Genomic DNA, 27,127 nt, shown 5'->3' with positions numbered 1-27,127 from the left:
GACCAACCACATGATTAAAGGGTAGCAACGCTGGGCCAGACCAACTACTGGAGAGAAAAGGAGGGCTGCAGATTGAGTTCAATCAGATGGCCAAGGATTTACTCAAGCATGCCTATGTAGTGAAACCCCAATAAAAACTCTAGATACCAAAGCTCAATGCAGCTTCCTGGTTGGTGAACACACTGATGTGCCAGAAGGTGACATGCCCTGACTCCATGGGAAGAGGGCATGGAAGTTCTGCATTCAGCACCCTCCCAGAGCTCACTCTATGTGTATTCTTTATAGTAAAATTGTAATTGTAAGTATAGTGCTTTCCTGAGTTCTGTGAGTCATTCTAGTGAATTATCAACCTGAGAGGTTTGTGGGAACCCTCAAATTTATAGCCAGCTGGTCAGAAGTGAAGCCTGGGGACCCCCAAAGTGTGGCTGGCATCTGAAGTAAGCACAGTCTTGTGGAAGACTGAGCCCTTAGACCTGTGGAATCTGAGGCTAATTCCAGGTGGTTAGTGTCAGAATTGAATTGCAGTACACAGGTTAGTGTTGAAGCAGAATAGATACCCTTAACGTAAAGTTATTTCACTAGACAGGCTGTGTCTTGGCTCTCCCTTCAAAGAAAGCTTGGAAGGGATCAGATGGGAAGAAACTGGGCCACTGGAGGATTGTGAGGAATTTGTAGGTTCTTGGAAGGACACTTCACAGGCCAGAGGACACAGGTAGAAAGACTAAGGCCTGGTCATGAAATTCAGGAAAAAGTGGGAACGTAGACCAAAAGGAATGTTTTTACAAGTTCTCATTTAATTCTCATACAAGCTTATAAGATAGTCATCATAACTTCCCTTTTGCAGATGAGAAAAATGAGACTCAAAGAGGTTAAGTAATAGGATCAAACTTGTACGTGTCAGAGCCAGGATTTTTAACTCACTTCTATTTGACTTTGAACCGCTTGCCCTGTGCAATATGCAGCACTGCCCTTCCCTCTAAGGGTGCAGGCCGTGTCTCAGCACCCTGTCTGTGATAGGAAGTCTCCAGTAGGAACCTGGGACGAGTTCACTCAGCCAAGACCTGAGGGAACAAGCCTTTAGTGGCAGGAGAGGGGAGACCTGAGGGAGGGTTTTTGAGAGACTGAGCATGTGGCGAGGTTATAATGACAGGGATTCTCACTTGAAAGTATGATACTGTACCTGGAGTGCAGGGAGGGACTCAGTCACAGAACCAAGGCAGAAAAGAAGCAAGGTCCACCCAGCAGCTTCTCAGTATCCTCGATGATGGACAACCTGGATTCCTCCTGTCAGAGTTCAGTATTAACCCCAAACCCCAGCTATAGGATTAGACATCTGTAGAAACAAGGATTGACCAGATGATGAGGTTGTTGGTCTAAAAGGAACAGGTAACATAAGTACAACAGGTAGAATGTGTTTGTATTTGCAATGAAGCCTAACACCAGCTTGATTTATAGGGAATCAAAACTCTTTTTAAAACACATGGTAGGCCTAAAAAATGTATCCATAGTTAACCAGTGTGTCATCCCAGGCCAAGTGAAAGGTACAATATTCATCTGGGGAAGAAAAGGGAAATTGAGTGAGCTGATTTCCCCCTTCAGAGATGTTACCAGGCAGATACAGACCAGTTTTTTTCTTAATTCAAATAAGAAGAAAATGTACCGATAGTAAGATAGAAAGAATTGCTTCACCGTCAAGGAGACAAAGAGGAATGGAAGCTATGTCAAGAAGACAACAGACAAGTCTACCTTTCTCTTGGTTACACTTTTAGGAGATTTGTCAAGTTCTAACATCACTTTATCCAGCCTTGCAAAAACTCTCATCATATCAAAAACTCTAAATTGACTTTATTTATCTGAATTTAAATTAAAGTTGTCACCTCTACCCTCTTAAATAATGTTGCATATCTGAGGTTTCATCAAATTGTAATCTAGATATTAATCTGTTCAAAGGCATGTAATAAAGCGACTGACTTAAACGGGTTCCCTTTCAGCTCTGTGATTCTTAACTTTACTCTATTTTAAATTTTTAACCTTTTTTCTTGTGACATACATCACATACACAGAAAACTACACTATTCAGATTTTATAATTTTTCTTGTGTTAGTTTTAGTGAGCTGCATTTTTCTAGAAATTTGTCTATTTATCTGTATTTTCAAATTATTGGCATAAAGTTGTTCATATTATCCACTTATTAACTTTTTTTGTATCTATGGAATTTGAAGTCATGCTCCTTTCTTCACACCTGGCGTTGGTTACTTGTGCATTCTCTCATTTTTTTCTTGCTCAGCCTCAATAGGGGTATCAAATATTATTAATCTTGTCAATAACAATATTATTTTATTAATTCTTATATTTATTTTTTTCTTTCTTCTACTTTCTTTGAGCTTAATTTGATAATTTCTTCCCACTTCGTGAAATGGATACTGACTTGATTAATTATCAGCCTTTCTTCTTTTTCATATGCATTTAAAGTTATAATATTCCTTCAGGCACAGCTTTACACTCCACAAGCAAGTTTTGAATGTAGAATTTTAATTTTCAGTCAGTTCAAAATATTTCCTTTTTTTCCCAGATGTTATAGTATGTTTTTTATTGATGCTTCTGGGCACCAAAGTTTTCTGCTAGTTAAATCAACACTTCAATGGGAAAGTCAGCTACGCAGTAAGTACGGCAGTGCCTCGGCAAAATTGTGAAGTAAAGCAAATACATCTTTGAACCTTTCGCACCTTTCACCTTTTCTTTCTTTATGCGTGTGTGTGTGTGATGAGAACTCTCAGGATTTACTCTCTTAACAACTTCGTATATGTCACACAGCAGTGTTAACTATAGTCATCATGCTGTACATTACATCTCTAGTGCTTATTTATCTTGTAACTGGAAGTTTGTACCTTCTGACCACCTTCCTCCAATTCCCCCTCCCCTCACCTCCTGTCTCTGGTAACCACAAATCTGATCTCTTTTTCTATGAGCAAAACACTTCTAATTTCAATTGAGATGTCTCCTTTGACCCATGGTCAATATTACCATGGTAAGATGGAAGTATATTTCTTAATTTTTACATATATAAGTTATATTTTTGCAATTGGTTTCCAGCTTAAGTACATTAACTCTGAGAAATACTCTGAATTATTTCAATCCTTTGAAATTTATTGAGACTTGCTTGAAGGCCCTTTAATGCAAGTGATTCATTGTAAATGGTGAATTATTGCAAGCGTTTCTTGTGTGGTTTGAAACACAAGTATTCACATTTGTTGTGTAGTATTTTTATTTTCATTTAAAAAAGAGTTAATCATATATTCTTATGACTTTTTGCCTGCCCTTTCAAACACTCACAGAAAAAGAGATGTCAAAAATTCCCCATTATGATTCTAGATTTTTTATATCTTGTAGTTCTGTAATTTTTGCTTTATACATTTTTAGGCTATGTTTTTGGGTGCATACAAATTGAGAACTATGAGATTTTTCTGGTGATTTGAAAATCTTATCATTTTGAGGTATATCTCTAATGGGCTTTTTTTTTTTTTTTTTACTATCTTGCATAGTTTTTCTAGTGGCTGCTCTTGAATTTACAATAAACATACAGTTAATCTTTATTATTCATGGATTTCATATTTGTGAATTTACCTATTCACTAAAATTTATATATAACCACAAAATCAATGCTTGTAGCACTTTCACTATCATTCACAGACATGTGCAGAACGGTGAAAATTCTGAGTCATCCAACACGCACGTTCCCAGCTGAGGTGGAATGAGGCGATGCTCTCCTTTCTTATTTCAGCTTTCATAATGTAACCAAATGTCCTTTTCATCATCTATTTAATGACACTTTTTTCACTTTTTGTACTTTTTTTGGTGAATTCAATGTTTGAAATGGCCCCCAGTTGTAGTCCTGAAGTGCTGTATAGTGTTCCTAAGTGTAAGAAAGTTGTGATGTACCTTACCAAAAAAAATGTGTAGTAGATAAGCTTCCTTCAGGAAAGAATTATAATGCTGTTGGTTGTGAGTTCAATGTCAATGAATCGACAATATAGATTAAATAAAATGTCTTTAAACAGAAACACACATAAAACAAGGTTATCTATTGGTCAGTTGATGTAAATATTGACCAGAGTCTCACAGGAACCTAATCCTGCATTTCCCCTAGAAGCAATGGTTCAATATTTGCTAATTCAGTATTCATGGAGATTTTATAGAACAAACTACTGTAAATAACAAGAATCAACTGTACTTGACTTTCACAGTCTACTTAGAATTAATATTTATCACTTAGTTGCAATATAGATATATAGAATGAAATTTAGAAGATATGGAATATAGAAACTTTGCCACCAAGGTCCTTTACTTTCTCTCCTTTATCCTGTAATTGTCATAAATAGTATATCTACGTACATTGAAAATCCTACTAGAAAATTGTACAATTTTTACTTTCAACCGTTATACATATCTCATCTTAAAAACTTAAAGGAGGAAAAACAGTCTGTTATATTTGTCAATATATTTACCACTTCTGTTACTCTTTCTTCAATCTTGAATCTCCAAATTCCCTCTGGTATCATTTCTCTTCCGCCTGAGAAACTTATTTTATCATTTCTTTTAGAGAAGGTATGATGGCAATGAATTATCTTAGTTTTCCTTCATCTAAGATTGTCCTTTTTCCATCTTTATTCCAGAAAGATAGTTTTGCTGGATGTAGAACTCTGGGTATTTGAGCATATTAAAAATGTCATTCCACTGCCTTCTGGCATCCATGGTTTCTTATCAGAAATCTGCAGTCATTCAAATTGTCGTTACTCTACAAGTAATGTCTGTTTTTCTCTGACTTCTTTCACAACTTTTTGTGTGTGTTTGGTTTTCAGCACTCTGATTATGATGTGTCTGTATGTGTATTTCTTTGAGTTTATTCCGTTTGAGGTTTGCTGAGGTTCTTGAATCTGTAAGTTTATGTCTTTTACCAAATTTGGGTATTTGTCAGTCATGATTTCTTCAAACATATTTTTTGCATACTCTTCTCTCCTTCAGAAATTCCAATGACGTAAACGTTAGACTTTTTGATATTGTCTTACAGGTAATTTTATTTTACAATCTTCTCACCCTCTGTTTATCAGATTGAATATTTTCTATTGATCTATCTTCAAGTTTACTGACTCTTTTCCCTGTCATCTCCATTCTGCTATTAAGGATATTAAGTGAATGTTTTATTTCAGTTATTATATTTTTCAGTTCTAAAACTTCCATTTGGTTCTTTTCTATAGTTTTTATTTCTTTATTGAAACTTTCCATTTATTTCAAGAAGTATTCACACTTTCTTCTTGGAGCATGGTTATAATAGCAGCTTTTAAAAATTTGTCTTATAATTCCAACATCTGGATCATCTTGGAGAAGACACCTGCTGATTGTCCTTCCTCTTGCCTGTTGTTTTAGTTTTTCTGGTACTTTGCATGTTGAATAGTTTCAGATTGTATCCTGGACATTTTGAATACTATGTTAAGATACTCTCAGTCCCATTTAAATCCTACTTATTAATTTATTTGTTTGCTTGTTTGTTTAGTTTTGTTTAGCAGGCAATAGACCCAGTTAGGAGCAGGCCACAAGTTTTGACTCACATTTTGTGGGCTGTGGTTTCAATGTCAGTGCTGTTTCCAAAGTTTTTGCAGTGTTATTCAGATGTATTCTGTGTATGTGCCACCCAGGGGCCAGTTGGGGACCTTGGTGGTGGTCTGCCCCCAAAGCTCAGTTCTCAAAGGAGTTGGTATGCTGTTTAGAATCAGATCCACACATGTGCAACTTGGAGGCTGACCTCAGGAGTTCATCCACAACAACTTCATGGGATCTTTCTCAAGCTTCCTCCTCTCCACAACCTCCATACTCTCTCCCAGGAGCCCCTTGCCTGTCCTCTGGCTAGAAATCCAGAGCTCTTGTGTCCCTAAAGTGCTGTGTACTTCTCACCATTGAGTCCATCTCAAAGGCCAAATAGTTTGGGAATAGAGAGAGAAAAAAGCAATGGGGATCTTCCCCACTCTTCAGCCAGCATTTATAGTTAGAGAGAAAGGTTCATCATCCTCAGAGTTTTAGATGCCTGTCTGGCCACTGCTGCCCCCATCGCCTGTGCCAGGTTTCACTTTCAGGACTGGGGAGAGAAAGAAAAAATATAGGAAATTTCTCCATTGTCTGACTGATAGGGGTTCCTCTTCCTACTCCTCTGACAAGAAAGGGAGGGCTTCTCTTGGAGCTCTTTCTCTCCACATTCAGTGACGTGTTTCAGGATTCTAGTGCCTTTGAATGAACACCAGAACATAGAGAGAGGAAAAAGCAGGGAAATCACTGACATATCAATCATACTTCAAGTTCAGGCTTTCCTGCCCAATCTGCCTGATACCATTTACTTTTCAGAGTTCTCAGATAGCTGCTTCACGTATTCTGTTCAGGGACTGTAGTTACATTCATTGGGAGAAACAAGATGGAGTGTACTTAATCCATCTTAATTGGAACTGGAAATGTTTTGTGTATTTCTAAATTTTATATAAATTATATAACTGTATTATTCACTTAGTTTAATATTTCATTTAATTTTTATTATCATATAGATCTCATATACATATATATTAACTGCTATGTCTATTTACCTACTGATGAATAGTTAGCTTGTTTCTAAATTTTTACTGTTACAAAAATGTTGCAATGAACATTCTTGTACATGTTTTCTTGTGTCTGTGTGTGAGAGTTTCTCTAGAACATATGCCTAGAAATGTCATTGCTGAGTAAAAAGATGTATCCTGTGTATTACAAAATACTCTCTAGTGTCAGTTAACACTCCTGTTGACAGTCAATGAGCATCCTCCACTCCTTCCTCACATCCTTGCAAACAGTGTTATTAGGTTTTTTAAATATTTTCCACTCTGATGGGTGTGAAATGGTGTTTTATGATTGTTTTATTTTGCATTTCTCTTTTAAACTGTTTTCTGACTACAAAAGTACGTATACACTATAAAAGTAACATATGCTAATATAGAAATATAGAAGAATTGGGGGGAAATAGAAGAGTATGAAAAAGATTGTTTTAAAAATCTACTACACCAAATTAATATGAGTGATTGTTGTAGAGGAGAAGGAAAGGTGTTTAGGACTGGGCACAGGGGTTAAAGGGCATTTAGCCTTAGTGTAATATTTTAAATTTTTAGGTAAAAAAATGTATTTATGCATTTCTTATAATTAAAATTTAATTTAAAAATAAATTATGATTCCCTTGGAATATTTCTTTCCATTTTATATGCTATTTGTTATTGTTTATATGTTATATGTTATTACATAGATATGAGTAGACTATATTTGAAATTTAAAATCTTGATTTTTTTTTTTTACTAATTATGCCATAATAATTTCTTTATTTAAAAAAACTTTGTAAATATCTTTAATGGTTGCACAAATGTTCATCTGTGTAAGAATGTCGTAATTTACTAAACCATTCACCCCTTACGGGTATTGGAGTCAGTTTCAGTTTTTCCTCCTTGGAAGGAAAAATAACACTTCAAGGGACATCTTTGTCAACATTCTGGATTATTTCCTCAGGTTAAATCCTCAGAAGAGAAACTGATATATTCAAGGGTATAAATACTGCTAAGGCTTTTGATATATTCTTCCTTATTGTTCTTCAGAAAGATGAGTCACTTCATCCGGCAATATATGAGAGCACCTTGCCAGTACTGGGAAGTTTTGTTTTTTAACAATTCTCTAATTTCTTTTTTATGTTTCTCAGAGAGAAATTCCATAAAACAATCCTTTAACTTGCCTAAAATGTAGTTTCACTAAGAGAGAGTAAGAATGTGTGTGTGTGTGAGAGAGAGAGAGAGAGAGAGAGAATGAGAGAGAAAAGGAGAGAGAACATTCCTTTCCCAGCTGGAATATGGTAGTGGGCAAACACTGAGTGAATCAGCTCCCAGGAAGGGCAAATAGAACAAAATTAACTTTATTTTTGATAGAAATCTGTGTTTTTCAACTACTTATTGCTGCAGTAGTCATGTTACTTCTCTTAATCCTAGGACCACCTTCTAAGCCCCAGCCACATGCAGGCAAGACAACAAACGTCCTTGGTAACAGCATGTGGACTTAGTCCAGCTGCTCAATCCTGCAGAGGAGTGGCGGACACTGGAGCTCCAGTCCTGCCCAGTGGGATCAACCCTTCCCCCAAATGACACAGAATGTTCATTTCACCTTACAATGAGACATTTTAGATACCTTGAGAAATGCTGTTATTAAGTGGTTGAATTAAAAACATCATTTTATATTGCAAAAAACACCTTTTTGCCCCCAGGAAACACACTTACAGATTCTTTTTGGAATACTCAAATCAAATGAAAATGAAGCACACATAAAAAGTAGTCACATAAAACAATTTATAATTCTAGAAGCTAGTGTTAAACACTGAACACAGACACACTTTGCAAAGATGAAAATAATCTGTGAGTTCACTAAGGAGAATTCTGTTTATGGTATTACTTCCAGTTTTTTCTATGCATATTTGTAAGTTATTGAGATAATAGCATATTGATCATTTTTATCTTGCTTCTTTACTTAACTTTTTTGTAAGCATTTTACCTGCCATTCATCCCTCTCCGTAGCACTGTTTTTTATAGCTGCACAATATACTACAATTTACTACTTGCCTTTGGTTATCTGGAGAGTTCCTGTGAGGCAGGTACTATGATCATCCCCATTTTACAGGTAAGACAGTTGCACAAAGTCTGGTATCCTACTTCAGGGATGAAAAAAATCACAGTCTAAGTAGTGATTTTTGTCTGCCAACCGTGCTTTCCATAGATACTGAGAGTCCAAATAATCACTGTTTTGTTTTGTTTTTATTATTATTGATGTTTTAATAGTTTATAACATTGTGAAATTTGGGGTTGTACATTTTTGTTTGTCCATCACCATATATATGTCTCCCTTCAGCCCTTGTGCCCACCCCCTACCCCCGTGTCCCCTGGTGACAGCAATACAGTTTTCTCTGTCCGTGTGTTGGTTTATATTCCACATAGGAGTGAGATCATACAGTGTTTGTCTTTTTCTTTCTGGCTTATTTCACTTAACATAATACCCTCCAGGCCCATCCATGCTGTTGCAAATGGGATGATTTTGTCTTTTTTTATGGCTGAGTAGTATTCTATTGCATATATGTATACCACATCTTCTTGATCCAATCATCAGTAGAGAGACATTTAGGTTGCTTCCACTTCTTGGCTATAGCGAATAATGCTGCAATGAACATAGGGGTGCATAAGCCTCTTTGGATTGTTGATTTCAGGTTCGTTGGATAGATTCCCAGTAATGAGATAGCTGGATCATAGGGTATTTCTATTTTTAATTCTTTGAGGAATCTCCATGCCGTTTTCCATAGAGACTGCACCAGTTTGCATTCCCACCAGCTGTGTATGAGGGTTCCTGTTTCTCCACATCCTCTCCAACATTTGTTGTTTTTTGTCTTGGTGATTATAGCCATTCTAACGGGTGTGAGGTGATATCTTAGTCTTGTTTTGACTTGCATTTCCCTGATGATTAGTGATGTTGAACATCTTTTCATGCGCCTGTTGGCCATCTGTATATCTTCTTTGGAGAAGTGTCTGTTCATTTCCTCGGCCCATTTTTTATGAGGTTGTTCGTTTTTTTGTTGTTCAGTTGTGTGAGTTCTTTATATATTATGGAGATTAACCCCTTGTCAGATATATGTTTTGCAAATATTTTCTCTCAGCTGGTGGGTTGTCTGTTCATCTTGATTCTGGTTTCATTTGTCTTGTAGAAGCTCTTTAATCTGATACAGTCCCACTTGCTTATTTTTTCTTTAGTTTCCCTAGTCTGGGTAGGCATGTCATCCAAAAAGATTCCTTTATGACCAATGTCAAATAGTGTGTTGCCTATATTTTCTTGTATGAGTTTTATAGTTTCAGGTCTCACCTTCAGGTCTTTGATCCATTTTGAGTTAATTTTTGTGAATGGCGATAGCAGATGGTCCACTTTCATTCTTTTGCATGTGGCTGTCCAGTTTTCCCAACATCATTTATTGAAGAGACTTTCCTTTCTCCATTGTATGTTCTTAGCTCCTTTGTCAAAAATTAGCTGTCCGTATATGTGTGCTTTTATTTCTGGGCTTTCAATTCTGTTCCATTGATCTGTGTGTCTGTTTTTGTACCAGTACCATGCCGTTTTGATTACTATTGCTTTGTAGTATGTTTTGAAGTCAGGGATTGTGATGCCTCCAGCTTTGTTCTTTTTTCTTAGGATTGCTTTAGCTATTCAGGGTCTTTTGTTGCCCCATATGACTTTTAGTATTCTTTCTTCTATTTCCGTGAAGAATGTCATTGGGATTCTGATTGGGATTGCATTGAATCTGTAGATTGCTTTAGGTAATATAGACATTTTAACTATGTTTATTCTTCCAATGCATGTGCATGGGATGCCTTTCCATTTCTTTATGTCATCATCAATTTCTTTCAATAATGTCTTGTAGTTCTCATTGTATAGGTCATTCACCTCCTTGGTAAGATTTATTCCTAGATATTTTATTCTTTTTGATGCAATTGTAAATGGTATTATCTTTTTGAGCTCTCTTTCTGTTAGTTCGTTATTAGCATACAGAAATGCAACTGATTTTTGTAGATTGATTTTGTACCCTGCAACTTTGCTGTAGTTGTTGATTATTTCTAATAGTTTTCCAATGGGTTCTTTAGGGTTTTCTACATATAAAATCATGTCATCTGCAAATAGTGAGAGTTTCACTTCTTCGTTGCCTATTTGGATTCCATTTATTCCTTTTTCTTGCCTAATTGCTCTGGCCAAATCCTCCAATACTATGTTGAATAGGAGTGGTGAGAGTGGGAAGCCCTGCCTCATTCCTGTTCTCAGAGAAATGGCTTTCAGTCTTTCCCCATTGAGTATGATGTTGGCTGTGAGTTTGTCATAAATAGCCTTTATTATGTTGAGGTACTTTCCTTCTATACCCATTTTGTTGAGAGTTTTTATCATAAATGGATGTTGTATCTTATCAAATGCCTTCTCTCTGTCTATTGAGATGACCATGTGGTTTTTATTCTTTGTTTTGTTGATGTGGTGTATCACGTTGATTGATTTGCAGATGTTGAACCATCCCTGCGTCCCTGGTATAAATCCCACTTGATCATGGTGTATGATCTTTTTAATATATTGCTGTATTCAGTTTGCCAATATTTTATTGAGGATTTTTGCATCTATATTCATCAGCGATATTGACCTGTAATTTTCCTTCTTTGTATTGTCTTTGTCTGGCTTTGGTATCAGGATGATGTTGGCCTCATAGAATGAGTTAGGAAGTGTTCCATCTTCCTCTATTTTATGGAATAGTTTGAGAAGGATGGGTCTTAAATCTCCTTTGAACGTGTGGTAAAATTCACCGGAGAAGCCATCTGGTTTTTGGTCCTGGACTTTTATTTTTTTTATTTATTTATTTTTTTCCCTCCAAAGCCCCAGTAGATTGTTGCATGTCATAGCTGCACATCCTTCTAGTTGCTGTATGTGGGACGTGGCCTCAGCATGGCCGGGGAAGCGGTGCTTCGGTGCGCGCCCGGGATCCAAACCCGGGCCGCCAGCAGCGGAGTGCGCGCACTTAACCGCTAAGCCACGGGGCCGGCCCTGGACTTTTATTTTTTGGGTAGTTTTTGATTACTATTTCAATCTCTTTACTTGTGATTGGTCTGATCAGGTTCTCCATTTCTTCTTGGTTCAGTTTTGGGAGGTTGTATGAGTCTAAGAATTTGTCCGTTTCGTCTAGATTGTCCAATTTGTTGGCATACGATTTCTCATAGTATTATCTTATAATCCTTCGTATTTCCATGGTATCCGTTGTAATTTCTCCTCTTTCATTTCTAATTTTATTTATTTGAGCCTTTTCTCTTTTTTTCTTAGTAAGTCTGGCTAAGTGTTTGTCAATTTTGTTTATCTTCTCAAAGAACCAACTCTTTGTTTCATTAACCCTTTCTACTATTTTTTTGGTCTCAATTTCATTTATTTCTGCTCTGATTTTTATTATTTCTCTCCTTCTGCTGACTTTGGGCTTTGTTTGTTCTTCTTTTTCTAGTTCTGTTAGGTGTAATTTAAGGTTGCTTATTTGGGCTTTTTCTTATTTGTTAAGGTGGGCTTGTATCACTATGAGTTTCCCTCTCAGGACCACTTTTGCTGCATCCCGTATGATTGGGTATGGCATATTTTCATTTTTGTTTGTTTCCAGATAGTTTTTGATTTCTCCTTTAATTTCATCAATGATCCATTTGTTGTTCAGTAGCATGTTGTTTAATCTCCACATTTTTGTCACTTTCCTGGGTTTTTTTCGTTGTTGATTTCCAGTTTCATAGCATTATGGCCTGAAAAGATGCTTGTTATGATTTCAATCTTCTTAAATTTATTGAGGCTTGCTTTGTTTGCCAACATATGGTCTATCTTTGAGAATGTTCCATGTGCGCTTGAGAAGAATGTGTAGTCAGATGTTTTTGGATGGAGTGCTCTGTATATGTCTACTAGGTCCATCTCATCCAGTTTTGCATTTAAGTCCACTATTTCTTTATTGACTTTTTGTCTGGATGATCTATCCATTGATGTAAGTGGGGTATTAAGATCCCCTACTATTATTGTGTTGCTGTTAATGTCTCCTTTTATGTTTGTTAATAGTTGCTTTATGTACTTTGGTGCTCCTATGTTGGGTGCATATATATTTATAAGTGATAAGTCTTCTTGGTGGAGTGTCCCTTTTATCATTATATATTTCCCTTCTTTGTCTCTCTTCACCTGTTTTATCTTGAAGTCTACTTTGTCTGATATGAATATGGCAACACCTGCTTTCTTTTGTTTGCCATTAGCTTGGAGTATTGTCTTCCATCCTTTCACTCTGAGCCTGTGCTTGTCTTTAGAGCTGAGATGTGTTTCCTGGAGGCAGCATATTGTTGGGTCTTGCTTTTTAATCCATCCTGCCACTCTGTATCTTTTGATTGGAGAGTTCAATCCATTTACATTTAGGGTAATTATTGTTATATGAGGGCTTAATGTTGCTGTTTTGTCACTTATTTTCTGGCTCTTTTGCAATTCCATTGTTTCTTGTCCCACTTGTTTCAAACTGCCAATTCAGTTTGGTTGTTCTGTCTTATGACTCTTCTAGTTTTCTCTTTGTTTATCATATGTGATTTTGTTTTGATTCAAATAATCACTGTTTTTTTTTTTATTTTTATTTATTTACTTTTATTTCCCCCAAAGCCCCAGCAGACAGCTGCATGTCATAGCTGCACATCCTTCCAGTTGCTGCATGTGGGACACGGCCCCAGCATGGCCGGAGAAGTGGTGCGCCGGTGCGCACCGGGGATCCGAACCCCGGGCCACCAGCAGCAGAGCACGCGCACCTAACCGCCAAGCCATGGAGCCGGCCCGTCAAATAATCACTGTTTTTAAACTTCGATTACCTTGTGTTAGCTGAGCTGGTGTCCATTTCCATGGAAACAGAAGTAAGAGCAGCAGAGGAGGGAGAATAGGCTTTGTGAGCATCAGAAACAATTGCTGCCCGAGAGCAGTACTGTCACCTCCTAAATCACACCTGCCCAGCCCAAGGCATAAGATACACAGCTGAGTTTGTAGATTATTGACTTTGGAAAGTGAAAAGATGAGTTCTGCTAGATTTGACACCCAGCTCCCCAGCTAAGCCTCACCAGTCAGTCTAAAAAATTCCGGCAAAATTAGATATTTTTTTTACCCAAAGTTTGCAGAATGACTACCTAGTTGTCTCCAACATTTTCTAGATAATTGCTGAATATTCTACTTTATTCATATAGAAAAGGCTTACTTTTACCAAAATGTGGTTGCTATTAAGTGGCCTGTGCTTTGCGCATGGCAATAGAAGGTAAGAATTTTGTAACTATGGCCTCACTCCTTAAGAAATTATCACATAACTTCGGGCACAAATATTTTAACATTTTACTATGGAAAATTTAAAACATCTACTAAACTAGACAGAATAAAACATGGGTTGGCAAATCTGGGCAATGGGCCAAATCTGGCCCGCCACCTGTTTTTGTAAAGTTGTGTTGGAACACAGCCACGTTTATCCATTTACATATTGTCTATGGCTGCTGTCACACTACAATGGCAGAGTTGGGTGGTTACAACAGAGACCATATGGCCTGGAAGCCTAAAATATTTACTATTTGTCCTTTTTAAAAAAAATGTGCTGGCCCCTGATCCAATGAACCCTCGTAGACCCATCACTCAGCTTCAGCAATTATCAAGTCATGAGAGGCATACATTAGCAGGTGAGCCTTAGTGTTTTAAGTCTCCCTTTGTGCCTCTTATAAAGCATTCAATGATTTATATAACATAAATATCAACAGTTAAACATAGTTGCAACTACAGGCCTGATAACTAAATCAAGCAAATGTGTAGATAGGCAAGAAGGTATTGCTGTCATTTCTTCCTCCCTCTCTTGACTGTCTCACTCTGACTTGGTGCTGAGGAAGAGAGAGGGGAACGGAGGTCAAGGCTGAGAAGATGAAGAGGGTGCTTCAGAAAGGTGTGTGGCAGCTTCGAAGAGAAGGAAGAACTGAAGGCTGATGAGGAAGTCTCCAGGATTCTTTACCCCTACCTCAAGCCCTGGGAGCTCGCCCAGCACACACTGCCAGCACAGATATCAAGATTCTCTTACACTAAAACTTTAGGTGCAGTGAGACTGCGGGGTATGTAGAAAGAACATGGAGCCAACGGATGGGGGCTCTGCTCTGCCGCCAGCTTGCTGTGCAACATTGGGCAGCTCATTCACCAGTTCTGGGCAGATGAGTCCACAGCAGACTCAGTTTACCCAGAAATCAAAGGATATCATCCCAGCTCTCAAAATTCTGAAACTCAGATGGGGGGATATGCGTGAATGTGCTTTTCAGAACATCAAAGTTCACCTACGTGGTGGGTATGAGAGAGAACTTGTTGAAACCATCCACGTGACAAGAATTTGGAGTAAAACAAAGTAACAAAAAAAAAAGACAAATGGGGATAAAAATCCTTCCTTTGTTTTCCCCACATCCTTTAGCTTTTTTCAACGTGCTTTCAGATTTATCCATTTATTTTATCCTCAGGACCTGCCTTTAAGATATGTAGGCAATTTATCTAAACCCACATTTTATAGACGAGAAGTACGAGGCCCAGAGAAGTAATTGCCGTTTCCCAAGGCCGGTGGAGGCGTGATAATGCTCACAGCACAGACGGTGCGAGCTGACCAGTAGGACTGAGATTGCTCATTTTAACACATGCATCTCTGTCTCCTTGAACAAATTTCTTAACCCTTTTTTACTTCTTTTTTCTTCTTTGTAAAATGTAGTAATACCTAAAGAGCGCTTAACAAATGTTTTTTCCCAGGCCGTGTCTCCTGGGGGGAGACAAGCTCAGCACAGTTTTTGTTTATTTGTTTGGGGCTTTTTATAGGAGAGGCATGTAAGAGTGAGAGGAAAGCAGAGTTCTGGCCTAACTCTAGGTGCATAGCAAACGTAGACCAGCACGGTGAACGGCAGAGAAGGGCAAGTGTTCAACACTGGAGAGAATGCTCTGGGTCTGTTCTCAGACACACTTCTCAAAACAGCAGCTCTAAACAATAAGACTGCTTAGCTTGAGCTGTTAGCCTTGGCTTGTGGAAACTTAATCTTCACCCAAACCTTGAGTGGCTTTTGGGTTGGCTGAGTAAGGTGACATCTCCATCCAAAAGTTACTAGGGCATTAGGAATCCAAGGATACTCCTTCTCACCGCTGCTGACAACTGCAGCTCCCCAGCCATGGAACCCTCCTTTTGTGAAGTAGCTTCTGCAGGTTTTACCACGAGGAACACCCAATGCAAGCAGAGGCTAAGGTGGACGCACAACCGCTGCGACACAAAACTAGCAGGGCTGCAGGCTGGCACATAAATGGCTAAGCACTCAAACCATCAAAATCACTCCCATCAGCTTTCTCAGAGCCATGCCTCTGCCTTCTGTTTGCCATGGTGAGATTTTCTCCTGTTCAGCCTATTATCCTAGCATTCGTCTGTCCTGTCAACACATCATAAATTGTTTATAATGCATCGCTCCAGAATAGCACTGGAGTTATGAGAATAAATAGATCCTGATAGACGTATTGCTACCCGCCGAGACTGAACCGTTAAACAGCTCATGAATATGTAATAGGCGTTGACTTGCTTCTCACCTCATAAGGCATTTGGGAAATGGTGCCACAAAGAGGGGTCTGTTGCTTGGGGAGCCATGGAGAAGCAATGAATAGAAAGAGTCCCTTAAACTCTCTGGGCTTTAATTTGCTTATCTGAAAAGTATCTCTAAGGTCTCTCCTAGGTTTGAAATTCTGTTTCGGGGGGAAATAGAGGCCTCTTGTATGTCACTTCATTCCTCTCAGCCTCCCCTGCCTCAGGGCTTTGAGCCGCTCATTCCAGCCTTAGTCAGCACTGTGATGACCAAGTCAGCTTGACTCAGCCTCAGCCTCCCCTGGATACAGCCTGACAGTGCTTTGCCTCAGGCCTGCACCACCCCCTGCAGCCTCTTGTCCTGGGACGTCCCCATTGGACACTGAGGTATGAACGCCCATGCTGGTGAAATGGAAGTACAAGGGCATTCAAGCCCTGTGGGTCAGACGTTTGACTGCTGGGAGATGGGATTGGGCAGAAATTATTCTCCCTTACTCAGCCAGATGGGCTGTTCCAAGAAGCATCTTTTGATTTGGCATTGCAGCAGATGGTCCCATGGGAAAGAGCAATCAGTCACACCTACCAAGTGGTGGCCAGCTTATCAGGCGCCCTCACATTGGCTTTCCCTCCGCTTCCCCACTCCCCTGGTGCCTCACTCCTGCCCCCTGGGACTTCACTCCCTAATAAAGAGGTAGCACAGGAGCTCGGCCTCAGGCCTGGCTTTCTGGGGAAACTGAGCTAAGACACTGGGAATATTCATGGATCCAATTAGACAATGTGAAATTTATAGTCCAAAAGAAACACCCAAGGTCCTATACTTTAGAAAGTAGAGCATCATTGGGCAATTATTTTTATCTATCTATCTATCCGCCTATCTACCTAGAAAAAGATATAAAAATGCCCTTCAGAAATGATCTTTAAGTGAGGCAAGAGAAAGGTAAGACGTGGATCTCCCCATCATGAAGACTTCTATCTGAGTGGAGGAAAACAGCCAACGTTCTTTTTTCCATGGCTACCTTGCTTATCTTGAACCCAACAAGACAACAACTCTTACCACTGGCTCCCTGAGGCTTTGCCTGTCCTCACATGTCTAGGGTTTCAATATCGGCTTTCTTCTGAAAATAATTCTGCCTGAAATTCTTCTGCATTTCCATGTGGCCTCACTAGGGTGCTGGTCATGAGAGAAAACACAGGTTCCAAGAATAGAAAGCTGAATTCTAAGATTCTACAATGATCTCACTTCAATATACTTCGGGTTATTTTCTTGAGCCCTGAAGATGCTCTCCGAGTTTGCACAAAGTCACATTTGTGTGCTTTGGCGCTGCTGTTGTCATATGCTTTCTCATATGTCATATGCTTTCTCCTGCCCCCATCCCCACCTTATTCTGGTTACAAACCTTGTTCCCTCCACCAGGTTGGGTAAATGACCCAGGCTGGGCCAATCTTAGTACCTTATCTTACCCCTCAAGCCAGAAATTGGTCCAGGGGAGGTACTTGACCATCTAGGTCAATCAGAGGCCTTCACTGTTGTTTTTTTTCTTAACAGAACTAACATAGAAGACTCCCTTTTTTCTTTGATAGAAGCTTCAAAGATGTGACCCCAGAGTCTCTAGTAGTGGTGATCACTGCCACATGGAGAAAATTCTCTGGTATACAAGAGAATGAAGCCAAGACAGAGAGAAAAACAGAGATAAGGGACGGACAGAGGGAGACAGTCTTGGTCTCAAGTCCCCAGTTCCAGGCTCTGAGCTTCACATTTTCCTGAAGCTCATGTTTACTCCCTGAGATGCCCCAGTATGATGTTACTAAATCCCTTCTTTGCTTAAGCTGCTGGAATTGGGTTTCTGTCACTTGTAATTAAAAGAAGCCTGGTTAATATAGATGTGTATAAAAAGCAAAGCCCTTTCTCTACTTTAATATGCCCCGCTATTCCTTTCTTCTCTGTGTAAAAGAATGAATTTGATGGAGAGATAAAGCAGGACGCTCCAGCTACCCTGTGCACTAGTTAGTTAAGCTGGATTTACGGATCGTCTTTGGACCCTGATGCATTGCTCTGTTTTTCCATGCCATGGAGAAGTTTTATTTGGATGTCTACAAAAACCAGAATAGGCAGCCATAGCTTAATATGACAAAATGTCAACCAAGCTAGTGTACTCTGCTGTGCTAATGTCAAATTTTATTCATGTGTACAACAGATGGAGGAAAACCCCAAAATGTTTAAATTTTGTTTTGTCTTATTCAGAAACACTGTCAGGTAGGTAGAAGGCCCAGGCTTATTCTTTGGTTGGAGGCTTTTCACCATGGACTTTCACAATCCTTTATTTTCCTATATTCTGGAAGCACAGAGAGCTGAGTAATTATGCAGCATGGGATACCTAATTGCATTCAATAATTATACGGGAAGCTGCGGTGTGGAAAATAAAGAGTTACCAAAATAACACATTGTTTCTGACAAAATGAGGGGAAAGTATAGATGTGGCTCCAGCAGGAACAGCTGCCTGCCACGAGGCCAGTGCCCTATCTCCTCATCGGGCAGCTCTGCCACCCATGTGCACGGATGTGAAAGGACCCAAGGAGTTCTGAGCGCTGACTCCTGTGGCTGGGATGCGTCATTCTCTGAAACAAACTATTTGGGTTCCTTTCAGACTTGAAAAGAGGCCGTGCTTCAAAAATTGATTCTCAGGCATCTTTCACTCTAGTTTCTGCAATATTTTCTTCAAAGCTGTAGGCACTTCAGTATGAGGCCTCGCAGCCACACATCCTGATGTCTCAGTTATCCAGCTCCGGAGAGCCTGCCAACCATTCGCTGTGCATCACTATGTGAGCCCATTTACTCTAATCAACAGCAGGAAGTCAGAATCCTTTGTATTTGCATAGCACTATCTTCTTCTCAAAGTCTTTCAATTTTAAATTTGACTTCCACCTTATTAGGTTTATAAGGCAGGGATTATTATCACCATTTCGTGGAAAAGAAACCTGTGGACCATAAAAAGGTCCAGGATGAGTTAGGACTGATGCCAACTCATATAGAGAGTATGACCTCCCTGTTGCTGTACACACACACACACACACACACACACACCAGTGGAAAGTGTGTCAGTTAGTAGTGATCATCTGCTGCCTGATTATTTCCCCTTGGAGATATGAGACTGTTCCTAGTCCTTCTTCATCTTTACCATGGCTAATCTACCACTGGATAAAAAGAGTTAACTGTATTAATCAAAGTACAGACCTATCTGTGATCTCCTTCCCTCCAGAAGTAACCAGCCAATTTAGAGTTGACTGTGTCAGTCCTCACATCTTGGCAAAAAAAAAAAAAAAATTTCATAGTGCTGTACTGCACCAGTCTACTTTGAGTCTCAGGGTTTCTAGCATCGGTGTGTTAATTCCACAAAAACTAAATACCAACAAAGACCTTTAGAAAATTCTTCAAGAGATGATACAGAGATAAGCAAAGATAATAGAGAAAAGACACTAAATGGTCACTGAAATAAGCAATTCCACTCAATCATTCTTAAAAGAACACCAGTAAAATATTGTCAAAAATTTTTGCAAAAAATATCACACAAAAAAATTGCAAAGCCCCCACTTATAAAATGTTTAAAGTCATTATGCTGAAATCTATCAGGGAGAAAACCAAGGCAGAGATGGCCATGGAAGGGCAGTGTCTGTGGTGAGGGAGGACCATATCCCAGAGGGGTCTTGATGCATACTTTTGATTTTGTACAATGCGAAATGTCACCACAATAAGAGCCCTGGAGAGGTGGTGTTCAGCGGTGTCCCTACCCCCTCTGATGAGGCATGGTGTCCACTAAGTGTCCATGGTGGGTCTACTGCATAAGGTCTGTGGGTCAGGGACGCTATGACAAACTAAAGCCTGAATTCATCACACAGTGTGTCAGCAGAGAGGAGTTGTTCCTGCTGCTCAGTGTTCTGTAACTTTCTAGCTAACCAGTTATTGCTCTTCTAGGTGCTTAGAGAACATTTCTGAGAGGCACTTAGTAACTCGCTAACCTTAGAAAAAAGGGAAAAGAGGCTCTGAGTGGTTTTGTGAAGAAAATGGAAAAACAGGTTTCTGCACACAGAAGCCAACTTAAACATGAGAGGGAAAGAAACTGCCTCTATTTTGTTTCTGTGTTTGGCATTATATTGTGTATATTCAGATTGTCATAGCCTGTGTTTCAAGTCAACCCACGTAGAGACACAAGTGGCAGGACCATGCATAGATGAAGTAGGTGGATAGCCACACAGTGTGGACTAAATTAAGGGGTGGGTGGGCTCCAGACCCGAAAATAGTTCTTCCTCTGACTCTACAGGTCACATTAAGTAGTGATTCCTTCAGGTTTCGCTATTTAAATACAAATAACTCTGGAATCAGTGTGATTAGCTTATCAGATCACTTTCCCACTAGATTCGTAAGAGATCCTTGTTCGAAATTTACCTTGACTTAAGTACTGGTTTGTGATCTTGGATAATTCCCATAGCCTCAATGTCCTCTGCCATACAGACACCATGGTTTGTACCGTCTGCTTCTCAGGACACTTATAAAAATTGAATGAGATTATGTATAAGTACTAAAACAACACAGACTCTAGCAAGACATCACAGTTAGAACTGGAACAGCACTTGGAGCCTGAGGGTCTAAAAGGCGAGACCACATTACAACCTCCCAGACACATACTTATTTTCATAACAGCTGTGCTTTATATTTCAAAGAAAGAGCATTGAATTTAGAGTCAGAAGACCTAGATTTCAAAATTGTCAAATGGGAAAGTAGGCAAAGATTATGAGAAGAAAGTTAAGTAAAGAAGGGTTCAAATGGCCAAAAATGCTTGAAACAATATCCCATCTCACTAATAACATAAGAAAGGCAAGTTAAAACAGCAAGATACCATTTTCACCCATACAATATTTTAAAATATGGTTTTAAATAATAATACTTTAAATAATGTATGAGTATAGAGGAAAACGAGCTGCTGATTGTTGTACAAATTGGACTATTTATTGACATGGATTAAAAGACCTCAAATTATGTGATCCAGTAATTCCAAATCCAGCAGTTTTCTTGAAGATTTAATAAGAATCTGCATAAACATTTAGGTACAAGTGTTCTTATTGCAATATTGCTTATAATAACAAAGACAATAGAAATTATCTAAATGACCAACAAAAAATTTAGTCAAAAATTATGGTGCAAACTCACAATTATATACTAGTCACCTATTTTTGAAATGCTGTAGAAGTATATTTATTAACATAGAAAAAAGTACCTGAAACTTTCTAAGTGAAAAATGTTGTTGTAAAACAGAATACACAGTGTTAGATCACGTATTTTCTCTCCATCCAGTCTATTCATCTATCTACATCAAGGAATATTTATCAAAATGTTAATAGCAATTCCCTCTGGGTGTGTGACCATAAAGTGTTTTCATTTTCTGCTTTGTTTATCTGTATATCTAAAACTTTCCATAATTAACATTTTTTACATATGTAAAAAATACTTGTTTTAAAAGATATCTATCAAAATGGGAGAAATTCTGATAGGAGTAGAGCTTTATTGATTTGAGCCAAGGATTCCCACTCTACAAAATGTAGGAAGAAGGAACCATCTTCCCTACAAAGTTTACAAAACTCTCAGGAAAAAAACACAAGATATGTGTGAAAAGAGTTTTGAAATCCGTAAATCTCACTGTAGCGTCAAAATGAAGATGGCAGAAATGTTACTTCCCCTCATTCTCCTGCCATAAGAAAGATTGTTTCAGCACCACAGACAGCGAAACTACCCAGTTGAAAAACTTGGCCCACCAAAGCAAAGGAAAGGAGTTTTAAACCAGCTTTTAAGTGCAGACGTGTGTCAGTTAATGCAAGAAATTATCATTTCATTAAAGTGGCTGCAGAGTGATTAGTCAATCCATTCAGTCACTAAAATAACTCTCCCCATAAGTATCTGATCCTTCTACCTCTGGTGAGTATAGGTGACAACTGGCAAGGAATCCTATTATACACGGCTTGCTGGGAGCCTCACAATAGAGAGGATGGGATGCTCACAAGAAACTTGTCTGCTCAGCAGCAACAACTACCCTTCCTGCTTTCTTTAACTTTCTTTACCTCCTCAACAAAATTTAGCTCATTACTTCACATGAACACAACACAATAATGAGTTCTAGAGTACAATGCAGCCACTGGTGTTGTACAACACCACCCACTGAGGGGCCCCCAAGCATCTTACAGGGAACATCCACACACACGTATCAGCTCTCAGACTCCAACCACAGCTCCAGGTCAGCAAGGGGTCAGGGACCAGAGCCGAGAGAGGGCCTGCACATCTAGAGATTGGGAAGAGGTGATGGGCTGCCTTCAGAGACGTTCTCTGACCTCCAAATCCCCCTCCCCCTCCTGCTTCTACAAAGATCTGAATTTCACCTTTGAAGACACTCCTTCATTTTACAGATATTTAATGGGCACCCACTCTGTGTCAGGCAGTGTTCTGGGCATGAGAGATACCACCAATGAAGAAGGAAGATAAGGTCCCTGCAATCAGGGAGTGCACATCCTGGTGGGAGTGACAGACAACACACAAATAAATAAGATAATGATAAGTTCTGTAAAGAAGTGAAAACAAGATCATGGGTTGGAGAGTGACTGGGAATGGGGGGAAACTTTGGATTAGGTGATAAAGAAAGGCTTCTCTAAGAAGATCTGAGAAATGAGAAGGAGGCAGCCATGGAAAATACCTGAGGGAAAAGCCTTCCAGGTAGAGGGAACAGTGAATGCAGAGGGAACGGTGAGGGCAGAGGCTCTGAGCTGTGAATGAGCTTGGCGTGTTCAAGGAACCAAAGAGTTTAGTAATAAAGGACAGAGTGGAGTAAGATGGAGTCAGGGAAGCAGGCAGAGGCCAGATCATGGTGAGTCTTGTAGGTCATGGGGTAGAACTTGAATTGTATTCCATGTGCAATGGGAGGCTAACTGGGAGATTTTAAGACAGAGAGTGACACTTGGATTGTTGAGTGAACATATTTCAGTGATATAAATGTCAATTTTTCCAGGTTCCTCATTTAAAATGCAAATATCCTTGGTGGAGGTAGCATCTTAATTGGAATCTATTGATCATGCCCCCTTCCCCATTCCAGTTGCAGTCCAGGCATGGTGAAAGCACTAGGTGTCTGACTAGAAGGCTCTGAATGCATGTAGAAGTGTTTCAAAAGGCAAAAACACACACACAACTGAGACCAAACAAAATTGCCCAGGACAGACCTTGAAAACAGATCCTCCAGCATGGTGAGAGGGGGAAATTGTAAACTTTGGTATCAGACAGTGCTAAATTCAAAATCTGGTTCCTCAGTTTCTCTACCTACTAACTTTGGGCAAGTCCCATTCTTAGAAAATTGGTTACAAAAGCACATGAAATGGGCATCACTTGGTTTTATGGACTGAATGTGTTTCTTCCAAAATTTATGTATTGAAACCCCACCCCTCAATATCATGGTATTAGGAAGTGGGCATTTGGGAGGTAATTAGGATTAGACGAGGTAATGAGGATTAGATGAGATAAAGAGGGTGCAGCCCTCATGAATAGGATTAGTGCACTTATATGAATCACAAGAGAGCTCGTTTCCCCTCTCTGTTCTCTGCCATGTGAGGATACAGCGAGAAGTTGGCAGCCTACAACAGAGAAGAGGGCTCTCATCAAAACCCAACCACGCTAGCACCCTGATCTCAGACTTCCAGCCTCCAGGACATAATAAATAAATTTCTGTTGTTTATAAGCCAACCAGTCTGTGATATTCTGTTATAGCAGCCTAAACTAAGACACTTGGAAATGTACTGAAATTTATCTCAGGCATCCCTGTGAGTTCCTGAATTGACTACTACACTATAGGAACACGTTAGGATTTAATTCAATATCACAACGACTATTTACAATATGCGCAGAACTATGTTAGGTACTGGGGTTTCAGAAATGAATCAGAGAGACAGCAATAATATCCACATGCTTCTATGCGCACTCTTTTTCTCAGAAAGCAATGAGATTTTGGAAACAGATTTTGGCAAAGAAATCTTCTTAAACTAAAAGTAACAGGATAGATATTCCAAGCATTTTTAAATGCCTATGGGACTCTCCACCGGTATGAAAGAGTACTGTTTTTGGGGACATCCTTTTGTTCTGAACTAATTAGCAAGGTGAGTTGGAACCCATATCTAATTCTTGTGGGATTTGGCAAGATGGCTGGAGTTCTGCAGTGTAAATTGTTTACAACTGATGCTAATGCCTGCTCATTTGATTTAATGTGTGGTGTGCTATTCAATTGCTCCAGGGGAGGAGGGAAGGGGGCAAGATTTCTCCTAATCATCAGTCTTGTCCATAATTGCAAGGTCTGCCTGCCAAATGAATTCACAAGTATTAAAAAACAAGTCTAATAAACAATGAATTGGGGAACCTGGAGAAAATTTGCCACAACATGAACGGAAATGTGGATGAAGAGGCAGAAGCTATAGAGACTGCTAGAGAGAAGGGGACCCGCTGGGGCTGAGGGTTCAAAGTGAAGACCAAGTCCTGGGTAGGAATGGAAACAAAGGAACTGAGGTTACATCCAAAGAGAAAGGAAGAGAGGAAGAGTGCCTGTCCTTCTAACAAGAACTCTCCCACAGGTTCTATCCACCTTCCAATGCACCGCCACAGCCATCCACATCCTCACAGCAAGGGAAGGATGTCGTTGGAAGGAACATTCAGAGGTAAACAGCACCACGGTTGGATGTCTGACTATCTCTGCCTTTGCTATTTCAAATAAACAATTGGCACCCCAGGCTATGAATTAAAAATCCCAACATGCTTTGGCCACCTCTCTCAAACCACAGCCTTGTCTTCAGGGACTTCCACTGATCTGAAGTAAACAGACTCATCCCTCTACCTCGACCAGCTAGGAACAAAAACAGGTCTGGTTAAAGCCATCTTTCCTTTAAAAGTTGGAGTTGTCCTTAAAAGTCAGCTAATAGAGAGAGGGATCAAAATTTCAAAGTGTTCTATCCCTTGCTAGTTCACTGCTAAATCTATTTCAATTTCAGACATTTATATGACAAAATATAATATGACTTAAAACACTAAAACCTTACCAATCATTACCCAAAAATCACTCGGGTCATAGGTGAGGAGGTGGGACAATTTGGCAGTAGCCCTGGGGCCGTTAACAAAAATGACAGAAGGATCTTCAAATATCTATGGAGCTAACCTTGGATGCTGTCTCTAAGGAATTATTTTCCAGTCTAGTGAAAACATTGGGATGAAAGTAAGCCCTTGAAGTATCATTTCTGTCAGGCCACTTCTCTGGGAAACAGACTCTAAGATGGAGATTTGCATGCTGGAAATGTACCAGAGAGTGACTTAGGAATCAACACCTATCTGGGAGTGAAGAAAGTGGAAATGGGTAAGGGGAGAAGTTGAACATTGTTACAGACACAAGAAAAGGCCCCATGTGGAGCTCTGGTGCTGGGATGGCCCTTTAGAGTTGTCCAGTCTGGAGGCAAGCAGGCTGGACCTTTATGCTCCCTCACTGACCAGTCATTGGACGGGGGATGCCCTCAGGAAGGGGCATGAACTTGGATGAGGGCATTCTGTGGCTGAAGGCGATTCCCAGAGAGTGACTCAATGGAGAGCCATTGGTTGCCACACTCCCAGCAGCTGGCGGAATGGACGTCTCAATCTTAAAGTGCAGATGTGGGCTGCAAGCCACAGCATTCATTATCACTGACGGCCAGCGGCGTGTCTGGTTAGTGGGGCTGGGAGTCTGCCCTCACAGATTGCCTTCATACCTTTGAAATTTCCATCTTGCCTTCTTTCCTTGGATTAGATTCTCTTCTAACAGTAGTCTCTGATTACTGACTCTACGTGTTATCCAAACTGAGTCACTTAGATGCCCCTCTGTCCTCACGTTCTCAAGTTTCCCTTGCAGAGGGAAAGGCATGTGATCCAGTGCACGTTGGCTCTCTCCTTATCCTCACTCCTCCATTCGAACAGCACTCACAGGGTTCCTGATGGTGCTGGCGCTGCACTCAGCTGGGACTTGCAAAGGTGAAGAGGACACCAGTCCCGTCCTTGAGTAGCTCACAGTCTGTTAGAAGAAAGAGTGAAAACAAATTTCAAAACAATGTGGTAAGAGAAATAACAAATGTCATAAACAAAATTTTTGAGAACCTAAAGGAAGGAATGACCAATCTCTGTTTGGGGAACATCATAGAGAGTTTCCCTCTGAAACTGATGTTTGATCTTGGCTTTGAAAATCAGTTGAGATCTGCCAATTAGGGATACGGAGGGTGGACACATGAGGTAGGGCACGTGCAGTGGTGTGAGTAGGGTCTAGAGTTTTTTAGGTTGTTTGGGGAACTATAAAGTTGAGCATGGCTTAGGCATAGGCTGTGGATGGTCTGCTGTGTTGAGCTAATAAGTCTGGATTTTATTCTGTAAGAAATGGGAAACTAATCTAATGGAAGTTTTCAAGTAGAGAATGACAGAATCGGATTTGTTTCTTATTAAAATATTTAGTGGAATTGTGGAGGAATGAAGGGGACAGGACAGGAATGAAGGGGAACTCCCAGAAAGGAGGTCAGACAAGAGACTTTAAACATTTTTATTATTAAATATTCCAAATACAGAAAATACACAGAGAAAGTAATGAACATCTGGTTCATACCACACAGATTCAATAAACCTTAACCTTTTAGAATATTTGCTTCAGATCTTTTAAAAAGTAAGAAATAAAAACTCAGAGACACTGTTGAAGCCTTTCTTGTATCCCTTTCCTCTCACTCGGCACCCCCAGGTGACTGGCCTGTGATGGGAGACTCTGGAGACAATTCAGGGGTGAGAATATAAAGGATGGAGTAAGGCAAAGGCAATTAGAAAGAAGATGAGAGAAT

This window comes from Diceros bicornis, chromosome 32, assembly GCF_020826845.1.
Source record: "Diceros bicornis minor isolate mBicDic1 chromosome 32, mDicBic1.mat.cur, whole genome shotgun sequence".
In the NCBI taxonomy this organism is placed as follows: domain Eukaryota; kingdom Metazoa; phylum Chordata; class Mammalia; order Perissodactyla; family Rhinocerotidae; genus Diceros; species Diceros bicornis.
Note: the sequence above shows the minus strand (reverse complement) of the source record.